This window comes from Trichosurus vulpecula, chromosome 3, assembly GCF_011100635.1.
Source record: "Trichosurus vulpecula isolate mTriVul1 chromosome 3, mTriVul1.pri, whole genome shotgun sequence".
In the NCBI taxonomy this organism is placed as follows: Eukaryota; Metazoa; Chordata; class Mammalia; order Diprotodontia; family Phalangeridae; genus Trichosurus; species Trichosurus vulpecula.
The window spans coordinates 178,878,915-178,894,601 of record NC_050575.1 but is presented as its reverse complement, the minus strand read 5'-3'; the positions used below and the strand labels follow the sequence as shown (position 1 = coordinate 178,894,601).

Below are 15,687 nucleotides of genomic sequence, written 5' to 3'. Positions count from 1 at the left end.
AATACAGGAGATCAGCTTTCACGATGATACTAAATATACTACTTGTATATCTTTCAAATTAAAATAATTGTATTGTATTGTATTGTATGGGGGGCTGTATGGCTATATACAAATCATGTTGAGTCTAATAACTTGCTGGAAAGAAATTATATTCTATACCAATTTTTCTTATTATTATAGTTTCTAAAGAACAAGGAAAACTAAAATCATTATTCAAATAATGAGAGTTTCCTAATATTTTAGAAAAGAGATAAAGAAAGCAATGAAGTGTTCTTCAAACAAAGTAGACACAAAAATTTTTAAATAAACACTAAAGATGTCACATGGCATTTTATAATTTAAATTGAGTTTAAATGTGTTTTGTTGAGAAGGGGGTGAGGCATGACAGGAAGGAAAAACACAAGGAAAGAAAACTAAAAACCAGTCAAACTATCTCAACCTTTTAGGACTGAGTACCTGGAGCTAATTCTACAAAAATAAATTTATAGCATATACTAGAAATCTCAAACAGAACCTCAAAAGACTTACATTTTAAAAGCTATAGTGTGCTTTGCATAGTCAGCATTTGCCAAACGTTCTTTGAAATGACTTGAGTCCACTGTGACAACCTAATAAGGAACTAGTTCAATTCAAAACATTTTTATTTAAGTAACATTTTTCTTACTACATAATTTCTCTTTCACTCTTGTATAATAGATATAATCCTTTGTAAAGGATTATAAATTGCTTATAGATACTCTGACAGCCCAAGTCCTTGAATCCATAATGTACCAATATAGAATCCAATCCTCTTTGAACAAATTTTCCATTTCTGAACATCCTATTTCTTTTACATAACTATAATTCCCATCATAGACTCTTTTCTTTTCTATGATGTAAGTATTATGCAGATCTTTGGAGCTGCTTAATCTACATACAATATCAATAAATGAAGTCATTAAGTACTCTTCTTTAAAGGAGATAACATGGACAGTCACTGGTCAAAATGTGTTGGAAAAGCAGATTTGGGGAAGGGGTAATCAGAATGCATGCCATTGGGGGGGGGTGGAGGAGAGAGATGGGGAGAAAATTTGGAACTCACAATCTTGTGGAAGTGAATGTTGAAAACTAAAAATAAATTAATAACAAGATTACAACCTCCTAAAGAAAAAAAATTAAATTAAAATTCAAAAATGTGTTGGAAAAAGTAGAATACAATAATGTACCTAGGACAGTTGAGAGTGTAAAGAAAAGAAAAAAACTGAGAAATACGTGGACCAAATAGTAGCTCTTGTCATGGTACTTGGGACTACTGTGCCACTGTACCACACTAGCTCCTTGGTATGACATTTTCTTCTCTAAGCCTGCATACGTAGTTTAAGGACTACAACAGCCTAAGGTGTCATCATCATGATATCTGAGAAGCTGAATACCTTCCTCTGAATCATCAAGTCCTGGCTGTTGTCAAGAACTTTATGCAAGACTAGATGGATTAATTGTTAGCACAGTTCCACATATTCCTCTTGTGGTCTAGTGAATACAAAACTGAAAAAGGAGTTAGGAAATCCGACTGAGCTCCACTAATGATTTCCTATAAGACCATGAACAAAGCAACTAATTTCTTTAATCAAACATGTTTCTCCATCTCTAAAATGGATGTTTCTTTTCTGATTCTTTTCTCCCAGATAATCTAAGTTTTCAAGATCATATTTAAAAAATATCTCCAAAATGCTTAGATAAAAGGGTGCTATGTAATATCCAAATAAATTACAGTGTGTGAGTGGAATGGAATATTACCATGAGAAATTATGAATATGAAGAATTCAAAGATATATGTGAAAATATAACTAAAATGATATAGGGTGTTGAAGACAGACACAAAAGACCAATACATATACTATGTCTCCACATAGAGGCAATATGCAGAGGACAGTATCAACAGTAATAAAAGTATATTAAATATATAACGGGGCAGTTGGGTGGCACAGTGCATTGAACACCAGGCTTGGAATCAGGTAGATCTTAATTCAAATTCAAGGCCTCAGACACGTACTAGCTGCGTGACCATGGGCAAATCACTTCACCCTGTTTGCCTCAGTTTCCTCATCTGTAAAATAAGCTGAAGAAAGAAATGGCAAACCACTCTATTATGTCTTTGCCAGGAAAACCCCAAATGGGTCACAAAAAGTCTGTCACAACTGAAACAACTGGACAACAACAAAAAATATATATAATAATTTTTACTATCTTGTTAATGTTAATATACACATCTTTTGTTTCTTTTCCAAATTTATTTTTAAAAAGGTATGTAGTAATATGTTATTTATACAATGTCAAGAACACTAGAAAAAGGTCCCCAACAAGTTGAGTTTACCTGCTGTGGCAGATTCAAAGATCATGGATGAGAGTTCTACAACACGGTCAAGTATGGATGGATTACAATTTGCAAAGATGAGATTGTTGATTGATAAATTGGGGAAGTTTAGCTTGAAAAAGAAAAAGTTGGAGGGATGAGGGTGGGAGGTGGGAAGGGCATGTCTTCATTAGAAGAGTTGGCAGGTGAAACAAATTTGGGCTTTTTGGCTCCAGGTGGCAAAATCAGGAGCAATGGGTGGAAGTTGCAAATAGGCAAATTTGATGTCAGGAAAAGCTTCCTTATAAGCAAAGATATTTGAAAGTAGACTGAAATGCCTCACTAAGCAATGGATTAGAAGTCTTCAAACAAAGGCTGGATGAGTACTTGTCAGGTATAGTAGATATTCCTTCTGGGGTATGGATTAAACTACTCAGCCACTTATAGGATCCCTTTTAACTTTAGAATTCTATGAGTATATGAGATCATAGATTCCCTGGAATATCTGAATGCAATAACCTGTGTAATCATTAACAATAATAAGATGTAGATGATATTTTTCAAGAGTGCTAGGTATCTTAACATCCTATAATAAGTATTTAAAATGACTTTTCAAAGAGAAGGAAATACTTAAATTCAGTTTTGCAGTACAGTAGGAAGAAATTCTAAATGTTTAAAAATTTCATTTTAGATTTGGAACTATGCCCAAAGGGCTATAAATCTGTTCATACCCTTTGACCCAGCAATACCCTTATTAGGTCTGTATCCCGAAGATATTTTTAAAAAAGAGGAAAAGGATCTATATGTACAAAAATATTCATAGCAGTTCTTTCTGTATTGGCAAAGAATTGGACATTGACAGGATGCCCATCAATTGGGAAATGGATGAACAAGTTCTGGCATATGATTGTAATGGAATACTATTGTGCTAGAAGAAATGATGAGCAGAAACCTGGACTTACACGAACTGGATGCAGAGAGAAGTAAGCAGAACCAGAAGAACATTGTACATGGTAACAACGATAGTGTATGATGATCAACTGTAGACGACGTAGCTATTCTCAACAATACAATGATCCAAGACACTTGAAAGGACTCATAATGAAAAATGCTATTCCCTTCCAGAGAAAGAACTGATAGAGTCTGAATGCAAACTGAAGCATACTATTTTTCATGTGTGTGCGCGTGTGTGTGTGTGTGTGTGTGTTTTGGGGGGGGGTCTGTGTTTTCTGTCACAGCATGCCTAATATGGAAATATGTTTTACATGATTGCATATGTATAACCTATATAAAATTGCTTGCCTTATTAGGGAGGCAAGAAGGAAGGATGGGAGAAGATGGAGGTAGGGGAAGAATTTGAAACTCAAAATTTAAAAAAAATATATTAAAAATTCTTTGTATATGTAATTGTAAAAAAACAATAAAATATTATTCAAAAATGTTCATTTTAGGAAAGAATCTGATTAATTCATTTAGTTCAATGACTCTATCCTAATAATACAAACTAACAGATCCTTCTCTAACCCTAAACTTTTTTCTATCCTGATCTAGATTTCTCATACTACACAATTCAGGTACCATATCTAAAATGGAATATATTAAAAAGACAGTTAATTTTTCAATCAAGTTACTCCCTACTCTTGTCACTGGCACCCCTCTCCTTCTATTCAATTTCCATGAAATCAATGACAAATTTTCTCTTTCACTCTTATGCTGTCCACCATTAAGTTCTGCCCATTTTCTGCCATAAAATTCCTCAGGTCTTCCCCATTCTTTTCATTTTCCAAGTTTCAGCCTGGCTCCTAAACACCAGAGGCCTGACCTAGCCTATAACCTTTTTGCCAACCCTCCTAGCACATTCTATGGATGGATGGATTTAAGAACAATATTCCTCTAAACCTACTGTTCTTATTTCCCTTTTCAGAATCTTAAATTGGCCTCTTGGACCAATCTCAGACTCTGCCCCCGAAGAAAATGTTAAGATGTAAACATATTACTAAGAATGACTTACTTGGTATGAAATGAAGCAGTCTGCTGAAGTGATAAGAACACTCAACTTGGAATCAGTAGACCTGGATTCAAATCCCAGCTCTGATATTTGCCAATGGTCACATAGCTAGTAGATCCCTTAACTTCTTGAGCCTCAGTTTCATCTGTAAAATGAAAGGGTTGTACACTAGATGATCCCTCAAGTCTTTTTTCAGTTCTAATGGTCTGTGATCCTATGATCTATAAGTTGGGAAAAAGACAACTATGACCACAAAAGGAGATAGGCAAATCATATAGCGAATGAAAGAAAACAAATAGCCCAAGTGCTACCCTTGCAGCCAAAGATATTAAAAGAAAAAGAACAAGTTCCCTACTTGTAGGGTGCAGCCTCCATGGAAGACTCATGGAAAGATATGGACAAAAATTATAAAAGATGAGAAATCAGGAATGGGTTACCTTTTGAACTGGTGAAAGGAACACCTACACAGATGAAAATCACTGCAAATTTAATGTCTTCTATTTACCTACGCTTTATACAGAAGTATCAGACTATACAACTGGTCTCATCTTACCCAACTCCTTCATCTCCCACCACACAGACCATAGTCACTCCAAGAGTAACATGCAATAACCTTCTAATTGGTCTCCCTCCTTAAGCCTTTTCCTGCTCCAAGCCATCCTCCACTCAGCTGTCAAATTGATATTCCTAAAACATAGAGCTGTTCCTAGAGCACTGCTCTCTGCTCAAACTCCAGTGGCTTCCTATTACCCTCCAGGTTCAAAAATAAAGTCCTCCATTTGACATTTAAAGCCCTTCACACTCAGGCCCTTTCCAGACCTTTCCAGTCTTCTTAAACTTTACTCTCCTCAATACAATCTACAATCCAGCTTCATTGGTCCACTTTGCTGTTCCTCACACATAACACCCCATCTCCCAATTCTGTTCCTTTGCACTGGCTGTCGCCCATCCCTGGAATGCACTCCCTCCTCCCATCTAGTTCGCATCTTCCTTGCCTTCCTTAAAGACTCAGCTGAAATCCCACTCTCTGCAGATCTTTCCTGGTCCCCTCTGTTGCTAATGCCTTCCCTCTGAGATTACTTTCATGTATTTTGTATATATTTTCTACGTCCACAGACACTTACATGTTGTTTTCCAGTGAGTGCCTTGAGATGAGGGACAGGTTTTTGCATTTCTTTGTATCCGCAGTATTTAGCACAGTGCCTAGACCACAGTAAGTGTTCAATAAATGCTTATTGAGTATAAGTACTATGTACTCCCTTCTACCTCCAAATCACTGGCACATCATTCCTCTTGATTAGAATGGTTTCACCATTTCTCTGCCACTAGTTCTCCACCAAAATATTTAAGTATAACTTCCCCTATGCAATTTTTTTAGATTAATTCCTCTTGGCCCCAGTGGCAACACTTAGAGAACCCCTTGCCCTATCCATAATTTTTCCTGCTCTGATTACATATATAACCTCTAAGCAGCCCGAGTTGAGTTTCTATGTAAACATACAGCCACATTCTTTTACACACATGTATACTCCTGTCACTTCTGCATGTTATCAACTTGTATTTATCCTGTTTCCTCTATTAGGTCATAAGCTTCTTAAAGGCAATGACCAATTCTTCAAATTCCTTTATAAGTCACATCATCATCTAATACAGAGATCTGTAAGTATTAGATACTCAATAAACAATGTTGACAGTTCTGTATAAACATCCTGCTCATCAATATACATATGAGCATTTTTCTTTTTGCTACTCTTACCTTGAGATCCTATTCTAAAAGGAAAGTATGTATACCTAAATAATGACAGTGTTGCCTTGCTATGCTGCAATGCTTATAGGTATGTTGTGGGGGCTACCTTTTAGGTAAAACTACCTTATAAGTTAAGTCAACAAGCATTTATTAAGTACCTATTTTGTGCCAGACTTTATGCTAAGTGTTGGGGATACAAAGAAAGGTAAAATAAAAAATAGTCCCTGCTCTCAAGGAGCTCACAGTCTAATGGGGGAAACAGCATGCAATTAACTGTATACAAACAAGATACACATAGGATAAACTGGAGATAATCTCTGAGAGAAGCCACCAAGAGTAAGAAAGACTGAGAAAGGCTTCTTGCATTAGATGGGACTTTAGCTGAGATCTGAAGCAGCCAGAAGGCAGATATGAGCAGGGAAAGGTCCAAACCCAGAGGAAAAATTTGAGAAAATACACTGAGTCGAGAGAAGGAATATCTTGAGTGAGGAACATCAAGGATGCCAGTGTCACTGGATCACATATGGAGGGAAGTAAGGTATAATTAGATTGGAAAGGGGCCAGGTTATGAGCGGATTTAAAAGCCAGACAGGGGATTTTATATTTGATCTTGGAGGAAATAGGGGGACATTGGGGTTTATTGAATGGGAAAGGGGGAATATGGTCAGATCTGCACTTTAGAAAGATCAATTTGACAGTTGAGAGGAGGGCAGACTGGGACTGGGGAGAGATCTGAGGCAGAAAGACCAACCATCAGGCTACTGAAATAAACTAAGTTTAAAATAATGAAGGCCTGTGCCAGGGTGGTAGCAGTGTCAGAAAAGAGAAGAGGTATACAGGAGAGATGGTATTTCAGGGATTAGACCTCCTTTAATGGGATACAAGACAGACTAGCCTTAGATCAAATTCTGCTCTACAGAAAAGTGTTATATTGGACCTCTAGTGTATAATAAATACTATGGTGAAGGCAAATATGTATTGTCATGTAAAATAATTTTTATAATAATTGCAAAATAAATAGAACTATGAGGATGAAAGGCTGAGGGACAGTAGTGTTTAATAAACAAAAACTATTTCTGTACCCTATCTCTATGCAAATATTAAAAATTATTCATGCATATAGGACAATTTCGGCATAATTTTATGCTATGGCCAGAAAAAAATGAATTCTCATCAAACTATAGTTAACATTTAGTGACATGATACTGTCTGAAAATAATTCAAGAGAAATAGAGGAAATACACTTTCCTCAGTGATTATTTCAAACAATGATTAAGTGTGCTACTTTAGTATTAGGAAAACTGCTACTTACCAACGGACTTTTTGCACGCTACACCATAAGATTTTTATGTGTATGAACATATTGAAAACTACCACTACTACCTTTTTCTATGAAGAACACCTCACATTCTATTTTGAAACAATCATTAATAAAAGAAAACTTCACAAGTGAGTAATTTAAAAACTTTGCTTCTTCAAAGTTAATAGTGATCTCTTAATTGCCAACCCTAATGGCAATCTAATTTTTCCTAATCCTGATCCTCCTTGACTTCTCGGAAGCCTTGGACACTGCTGACCACCCTCTTCTTTCTGATATTTTCTTAAGTTTTCATGACACTATTTGATCCTGGTTCATCTCCTATATATCTGTATATTCCTTCTCAGTCTCCTTCACTGGATATTCATCTCAGTAATACCCAATAACTGTGGGTATCCCACAAGGGTCTGTCCTGGGTCCCCTCTTCTTCTTCCTCTATACTATTTCACATGGTGATCTCATAAATTTCCATGGATTCAACAAACATCTCTTTGCTAATAATTCTCAAATGTACTTATCTAGCCCTAACCCTTCTGTTGTCCTCCAGTCTCCCATCTTCAACTGCTTATTGTACATCTTAAATTGGATGTCCTGTAGACATCTTAAACCCAACCTAAACGAAACTGCATTATCATCCCTCTCTCCTAACCTAACTTTCCTATTACTGTCAATGATACCACCCGTTTCCCAGCCACCAGGCTTGCAAACAAGGCATCATCCTTAACTCCTCATTCTTTTTCATCCCTATATATAATCTGTTGCCAAGACCTTATTATTTTACCTTCATTAATGTCTCTGACACTGCTACCACCCTAGAAGAGGTCCTCATCATGTCATACCTGGACTATTGTAATAGCCTACTAGTTGACCTCCTTGCTATACATCTCTCTCCACTCTAGTCCATGCTCCACTCTGCTGTCAAAGGGTTAAAGAAAGGATCTGAATGTCTTCTCTCTGGTTTTCCCACAAGCCTAAAAGGCTCTCCCTTTTCTACTCCAGCTATTGACCTCCCTTGCTTTCTTTAAGTCTCAACTAAAATCATATCTTTTACTGGAGGCCTTCCCCAACCCCTTAATGCTAGTGCCTTCCCTCTGTTAATTATTTCCTATTTAACCTGTTTATAGCTTACTTTGTATATATGTGTTTACATATTATCTCCCCCACTAGATTATAAGCTACTTGAGTGCAGGGACTGTCTTTTACTCTTTTTGTATCCCTAGACCTTAGCACAGTGCATCGTAGACACTTAATAAATGTTTATTCATTATATTGCATCTTATCTACTACTTAATAAATTCTTTTGTTGTTGTTCAGTCATTTCAGTCATGTCCTACTCTTTGTGACCCTATTGGAGGTTTTCTTGACAAAGACACTGGAGTGGTTTGCTACTTCCTTCTCCAGCTCATTTTATAGATGAGGAACTCAGGCAAACAGGGTTAAATGACTTGCTTAGGGTCACCCAGTACCTGGGTCCCAATTTGAACTCAGGAAGATGAGTCTTCCTGACTCCAGACCCAGCACTCTATCTACTGCGCCACTTAGCTACCCCAATAAATTCTAGTGGCTTTCTATTGCCTCCAGGATAAAAATTAGTGTCCTCTGGTATTTAAAGTCATTTATAACCTTCACTCTTTCTATCTTTCTAGTTTTCTTACACTTTACTCCCCTCCACACACTCTACAATCCAAGTCCATTAGCCTCCTTGTTGTTCTTCACACAAGACACTCCATCCTCACACTTAGATGTATTTTTTTTCCCACTGGCTTCTCCTCATGCCTGGAATTCTCTCCCTCATCTCTATCTGCTGCCTTCCCCAGCTTTCTTCAGGTTCCAGCTAAAATCCCACTTTCCACAGGTAGCCTTACTGGATATCCTTTAATTCTACTGCCTACGTTGATCACCACCAATTTATCCTGTCTATAGTTTGTTTGTACATAGTTCTTTGCATGTTGTCTTCCCCATTAGACTGGGAGCGTCTTGAGGGTGAGCTGGCTGCCCTATGGGTTGGTCTGATGTGACTCACAAAATAGATTTAATTTTTTGATAAAAGAACATTATCACAGCACTTCTGATGGAAAATAAATGATTGGCATTGTACCTTCAACTTACAATAGACTTTGAAATTCAACACCTACTCAATCAATAAACACTTATTAAACACTTAAACATGTATTAAGCACCTATTTTGTGCCCAGCACTACGCTAAGGGCTGGAGATACAAAGAAAAGCAAAAGTCAGTTCCAGCTCTCAAGGAAATGACAGTCTAATGGGTGAGACAACGTACAAATAAGTATATACAAACCTAGCCAGAAACCCATATTAGAAAAGGATATTTCAAGATGATTTTTATTTAGATGTATTATATTTAGTGTACTTCTTTCCTAAACTACCTTGTATCTATTATGTATTTGCTTTCTATATGTACATACTGTATCTCCCATTAGAAAGTAAGCTCCTTGAAGAGACCATTTCATGTTTGTATTTGTATCCCTACTGTATAGCACAAAATGCCTAGCATATAGTATGCACTTAATAAATGCTTGTTGATTGATTATAGGTCAAAATGATCATCTTTACAGTTATTCAATTGTATATGAATATGTGTATATACATATACACACATGTATATTATATATAAATATATGCATTATGTATATATGTATATGTGTGTATACTTAAAGGAACACCAGTATAATAACTAATTAAAAATTGGTTGATTTCACTCTTTAGTTTCCTCATTTACCATAATTTTCTCAGGATTTTTCATATTTTCTTACTACGCCTTTTGCCAATCATGGCAAACACTCTGGGGCATTTTCTGTCATTGCTAATGAGTAATACGATATAAAACTTTTTTAACAAGAACATGGGAATGATCGGTGCTTTTGGTTATATGACAAACAAGTGTTTAAGATGGAAGACAAAAAGAAACATCTTTAGTCCTTTTCTCTAAAATCCTCAGGTTTTTTCTGGTGCAATTTTATTGCCTGTACTGGGCACACTAAAGCAAAGAGCTCTAGGTAACTACAACCAGAGTAAAGGACAACAATTAGAATTGAAGAAAACATTTCAGAGATTTAAAACCAAGTCCTCTTCCCTTAAAATGTGTACTTAAAAGAATGTTCACTTATCCCTCATTCAGACCATTAAAAATAAATATTTAGCAGTAAAGAAACATTATTGGGATCTGGGGAAAGAGACAGGAACAGCAACCTAAACAATCTATCATCACTGCTCAATTTATTAAAATATATCCTAAGAAAGGGCAAGAGGAAAAATATCATTTGTTATATGATGATTTCTGGATTTAAAAAAGAAATGTGAACTGGGGAAAAACTTGCACTTAGCAAGAAACAAAAAAAATTTTAAAGTTTGTGTAGGCTCACAACTGAAAACAAGAACAAATGAAGGATTCTAAAGCCAAGTGGGGAAGGCTTTTAAAGTACACATAACTTATTTTAACCCAACAGAAGAGGAAGATGATGCCTAATCAAACGGAAACTGGATTCATGTATAAAGTCACAGCAAGTAAAACTTTATCAAGTTTGTGAGCTTATTGGGATTTTTCTTCCCCTCCACTTAACATTCATTAAACTCATTTTCCTAAGCTTACAGCTGTCATAAAAACCCTTTGATAAGACCAAGTACAACCGTCCCAGAAACACAGACCACAGGGACAATCTGGCCCAATTTCTCTTTACATTTGAAAAAGCCAGTTAAAGGACAATATTCAAAGTTCATATTATGAAATCATAAATCTGTTTATTAACACTTGTAAATAAGTTATCTGCTAACATTGAAACAAGGTACCCAAAATTAATCCAATTTTAAAATATTCAAGAAGTTTCGAGAATTTACAGACATAAAGTGGAATCCTCTTATAAAATTATTTAAGGTACAAAAATCACATCCATGTTACAGGCACTCATTATTGGCGAGAAAGATACACTATATGTTACTATGGACACCAGAGGCAAGATTTGACCCAAAGTATAAATGAATCAGTGATATAATGAGGTTGTTTCATAACTGCAGGGGGTGGTGGAATTCACTACATAAGGATAAACAGCAATCACTTACATCTATCAAAGAAGACACAGAATTAACTGGGGTTTAAGCATGAGGAAACAACGTATCAGAACACAAAAATGACTAAAAATGTTCAATTAAAAAGCAATTATCTTATCAAAACAAAATTCTTGTTTTCAGAAACAGGTAAATGAGAATTCCTGTAAATACAAATCTAAGTTTTCCTTTGTAGTTCTCAGGCTGGCCCACTGGGCAATAGATTCTATATTAGGTTTCAATCCCCAAATACCTCACTGATAGTTCTTTACCACATTTAATATGCTATGAATGCAACCCATTTTATGAAAGACACCAAAATAATTACAAAACTTTTCATTGAAAATGTTCACATTTGTACTTAAGTTACAGTAAATGAAGTATATGGTCATACTGCAGGTAAACTGTTAAATCATACAGTAATTACAAAAGATTAGATATTTCTGAGTATTTTTTGATCCAGGACAATCCATAAAGTTATCAAGTTGAAGGACTCTTCTGCAAGAAGATACTCTTATTTTGTTTCACTGCTACTATGAAATCCTTACTGTAATTATTCTTTATGAATAAAAGATATTTCCCATTCTAAGAAAAAATGCCTTACATAAACCAACAATAAAGGTTGAGATGCTTAAGTAGAAAGCGAACCTATAATAACTCTTTTAAAAAGCTGGAAGTTAGATATTACAATAAATCAAATATAAAGAAAATAACTGATACAATTAAAATGCAAGTGAGAACTTCGGTACAGGTGTCTGCTCAGTGCTGTTTGCAAAACACGTTTTCTAATTAGCATTTCTTTAAACAATGCTGATAATAATCTTGTCACTGTAATCCATGCTGAATGAATCACTGAGATTGTAAAATAGAAAGCATGAGGAAATTCTCTGCTAATCTCCATTAAACTTTCTTTTGTTTATATTTCCTTATCAAGTGTCAAAAGCATTTTTTCCTATAACATTCAGATTTCATTGAAGTACAGCTACTGACAGGTTTTGTGTGTGGTGTATTAACCAGACAAGATACTAAATTTGTGAGGGTAAGAAAAAAAAATAAACAACTAGAAATCTTTCTAGACCTGAAAATCAGCTTCATTCCCTGTCATCTGGGATTGAGTTATCAGACACTTGTATTACTTTGTGAAACTGACATGTCTATTTACAGGGAGACAAAGCCAAGCCAGCATTACAAACCCTTATTTTGCAAACACACCTTCAAGTCCAATCCTTCCTCTTCTCTCCTCAGAGAACATGCCTTTGGGGTGGCAAGGGGTGAGAAGGGAATGCTACCCCCTCCCCCCGAATCTATTACCCAACATATAAAGAAATCTCAGCCCTTTTGGTTAAGTCTCACATTCAATTAGCTGCCTCACCAAAGAGGAGAGAAATGATCTTGCAGTTTTGTTCTAGGGTCACTTCTTCCCCCATTTCAGCCTGTAATTAAAATGGAGGCAAGGCCAGGCGATCTGTGTCTGGCTTTAGGGGGAGACAATAACCCAAAACAGGCCTGAGAGAGAGAAAGAAATACACAAGCTTCTCTGTATTACCTCATCCCCTTTTTCCAGGCAGTTTTGAGACACAGACTCTTCAGAAACTCTTGGTGCAACTTGCCTATAGGCTGCGTTTTGGGGGAAGAATTTTAATTCTGGGGTTTGAGTAGGAGCCTCTCATGGGCAGTGGGAGCTACTAAAATGCCCCTTGTCTCCTCTCCCTAGAGCTGGGTGTTGACGCAGCAGAAATTACCGGCTGGAAAATTCCCCTTTTGGAGGTTACAGGGAGGAGGGAAGGAGGAGGAGGAGGAGGCACAAGGGGAGGGAGGGGGTGTGGGGTTAAACCCTGGCACACACCAGACTTACCTCGCTTCAGTAACAGCCCTCCTCCAAAACCAGAGTCTCCGTGTCCGCCCGCCCCCGCCCCTCCAGTACAACATGAACACCCCCCCCCCCCACACACACACGCTCACTCTCACAGACATCCTCCAACTTCCCTCCCCCCGCAGCCCCGAGAGCTGGTGGTTCTTGCCCGGTGGCCCCAGGGGGTTCAAAGCGGTTCAGGGAGAGGTGTTGCCAGGGTATAAAATGGGAGTGAGGCGCCGTCAGACCTGGTGGCAGAGAAGGGGAAAGGGAGGGAGGGAGGGGAATCACTGTGCCTTCCAACCACCCCCTCCGCTAGCCCGGAGGAGTGAGAGACAACTGCCACCCGCTGCCACCCCCGCCGGGCGCAATTGAGGGAGGGGGCACAGGACGGACCCGAAGGCACCGACGCTAATCCCCGCTCCGCCCCGGCCCTGACCGCGGGGCGCGGGGCAAAGCCGGGAGAGGGGGCAAAGGGGACCGCGGCTACCGCCGCGGCGGGGTCGTCTCCGGGCCGGGTCAGGGCAGCCGGTGTCTGTCACCCCCAGCCCCGGCCGCCCCGGGGTCTTCTGCTCCGCCGCCGCAGGCGCCCGGCCACAGGGGGCGCCCCGCGCACGGGGGCGCGGGGTCCTTCGCTCCGGGCGCCGGAGCCCCGGGGGAACCCTCGGGGCTGAGGGGGAGCAGGGGTAGGGGCGCCGGGCAAAGGGGAGTCCCCGGCCCGGGAGCGGAGCGGAGGCGAGGGCAGGCGCCGGGCTGGGCCGGGCCGGAGCGGACAATGAGCAGCCGGGCTCGCCGCTTACCTGTTACCCCATGGGGCGGGGGGAGGCAGGGAGCGAGGGCGGCCGCTGGAGGAGAAGAAGGATGAGAAGCAGCGGGCGCCGCGACCGACTGACCCTCGTCCAGCCCGAAGCCCTTTTCTTCGGCCCCTGCCCCTGACCGTCGCCCCCGGAATCCCGGTGCTGGGTCCGAGTCGCCTACGGAGCTCCGCTTGCTAGCTCCGCTCTCAGTCAGTCCGTCAGTCAGACCCGCTCCAGCGCGCCCCCGCTCAGCCTTGCGCGCCCCCGGCCGTCTCCGCCACCCCCCCCTTCACACACGCCCCCTGCCTCGCGCGTGCCCGCGAAAGGCGCCGGGCAAGCGCTCGCGGTCTCTGACCCCGCCCCCTAGCGCGCGCCCGGCCGCTCTTGATTGGCCTCTTTCCGCTCCTTTTCTTCTTCGACCACCCTCTTTAAGCTCCACCCCTCCTGCCCCTGGCTCCATAGCCCCGCCCCCGTCCCTATGCCCCCCTGCTGTGGTGTGTCTCCTCTCTGGTTCTAGGTGCGGTGCTGGGGGAGGGGTAACGTGCAGGGGCCAGTGTTCTGGACGTTTGGGTTCGGGTCCCCTCCGCCCCTCTAGCTGGGTGGCTGGACAGCGGAAGTGAGGGCTGGAGAACGCTGGGCATTGTGGGAAGCGCCCCCTCCCCTGGATTGGGGTGGGGGGGCTTCAGGGGTCGTGGGGGGGGGGCAGTTTGAGAGAATGTAGGTGGTACAGGGTCCGACCTCTGAGGTTCTGATTCCTTCCAATACTCCACCTCACGCTCCCCCTCTCCCAACCTCAGGGTCCGCACGGGGATCCCCTGTCCCCCAGCCTTGGGGGTGCACCCCTCTCCCAGGCGCTGCTTTCTCTGTAATGACATCTGGCAGGGGGACCCCTGAGAATCTGAGGGGAAGTGGAGTCCAGCCTCCTGAGGATGCGCTGTGGACTTGGGTAGAAAGCTGGACCTGACAGCTAGCTATCCGCCCGTCTACCGGCGGGATGCTGCTGTCCTTGGCCTTACGTTTGTCTCTATTTTCTTTGCTTGGGAGTTCTTTGGTCCAGATTTGTAAACATTGAACAGTAGGGACCTGCAGTGGCAGTGGCAGGGGCAGGGGCAGGGGCAGGGGCGTGGAGGAGAACTCGTTATGGGAAAGTTGGAGGAAAAAGCATTAGCCCAGCCCCTTTCCTTGGCTCGGGGCTTTTCCAACAAGTCGATTCAGCACGTGTTTTCTAGACTCGTTCCCAGCCTGAAAGATTTTCCTTTGGTGTTTTTGTCGGATTGGTTTTTCTTTTTGGGGGGCGGGCGGAGGGGGCGGCACGTGGGCAAGTTCTGAACACTACTAGTCACTTTGGAATTCTAGTTCCTGAAATCTGTTTGCTGATTCCTTTACTGGTTTCGTGCATCCCCAGCCTTTCTGTATAAATTTGATCTTTTCCCTTAGTGTTGCAAACTAGTAGTCAAACTTCTAAAGTTTCCAATTCCTCCTGTTGCTAATACTTGGTCACTGTCAAAGTTCAGGAAGAAAATATTTTAAAGGCTATGAAATTGTGAACATTTTACTCAGCAGAACTA

At 40.4% G+C, this 15,687-nt stretch overlaps 1 protein-coding gene across 2 annotated transcripts in view; it reads right to left on the bottom strand.

The window, feature by feature from the left end:
- ZBTB46 (zinc finger and BTB domain containing 46) overlaps nt 1-14,309 on the bottom strand; it is a 135,130-nt gene extending 120,821 nt beyond the window's left edge. Inside the window, exon 1 of one of the 2 annotated variants that reach the window (XM_036751197.1) lies at nt 14,123-14,309. The gene's annotated coding sequence lies outside the window, so the exon portion shown is untranslated. Of the gene's footprint in view, nt 1-4,343; nt 4,416-14,122 lie in introns of those variants that run through there. The other variant, XM_036751196.1, reaches the window with a different exon arrangement.
- Nucleotides 14,310-15,687: the final 1,378 nt, after the last annotated feature.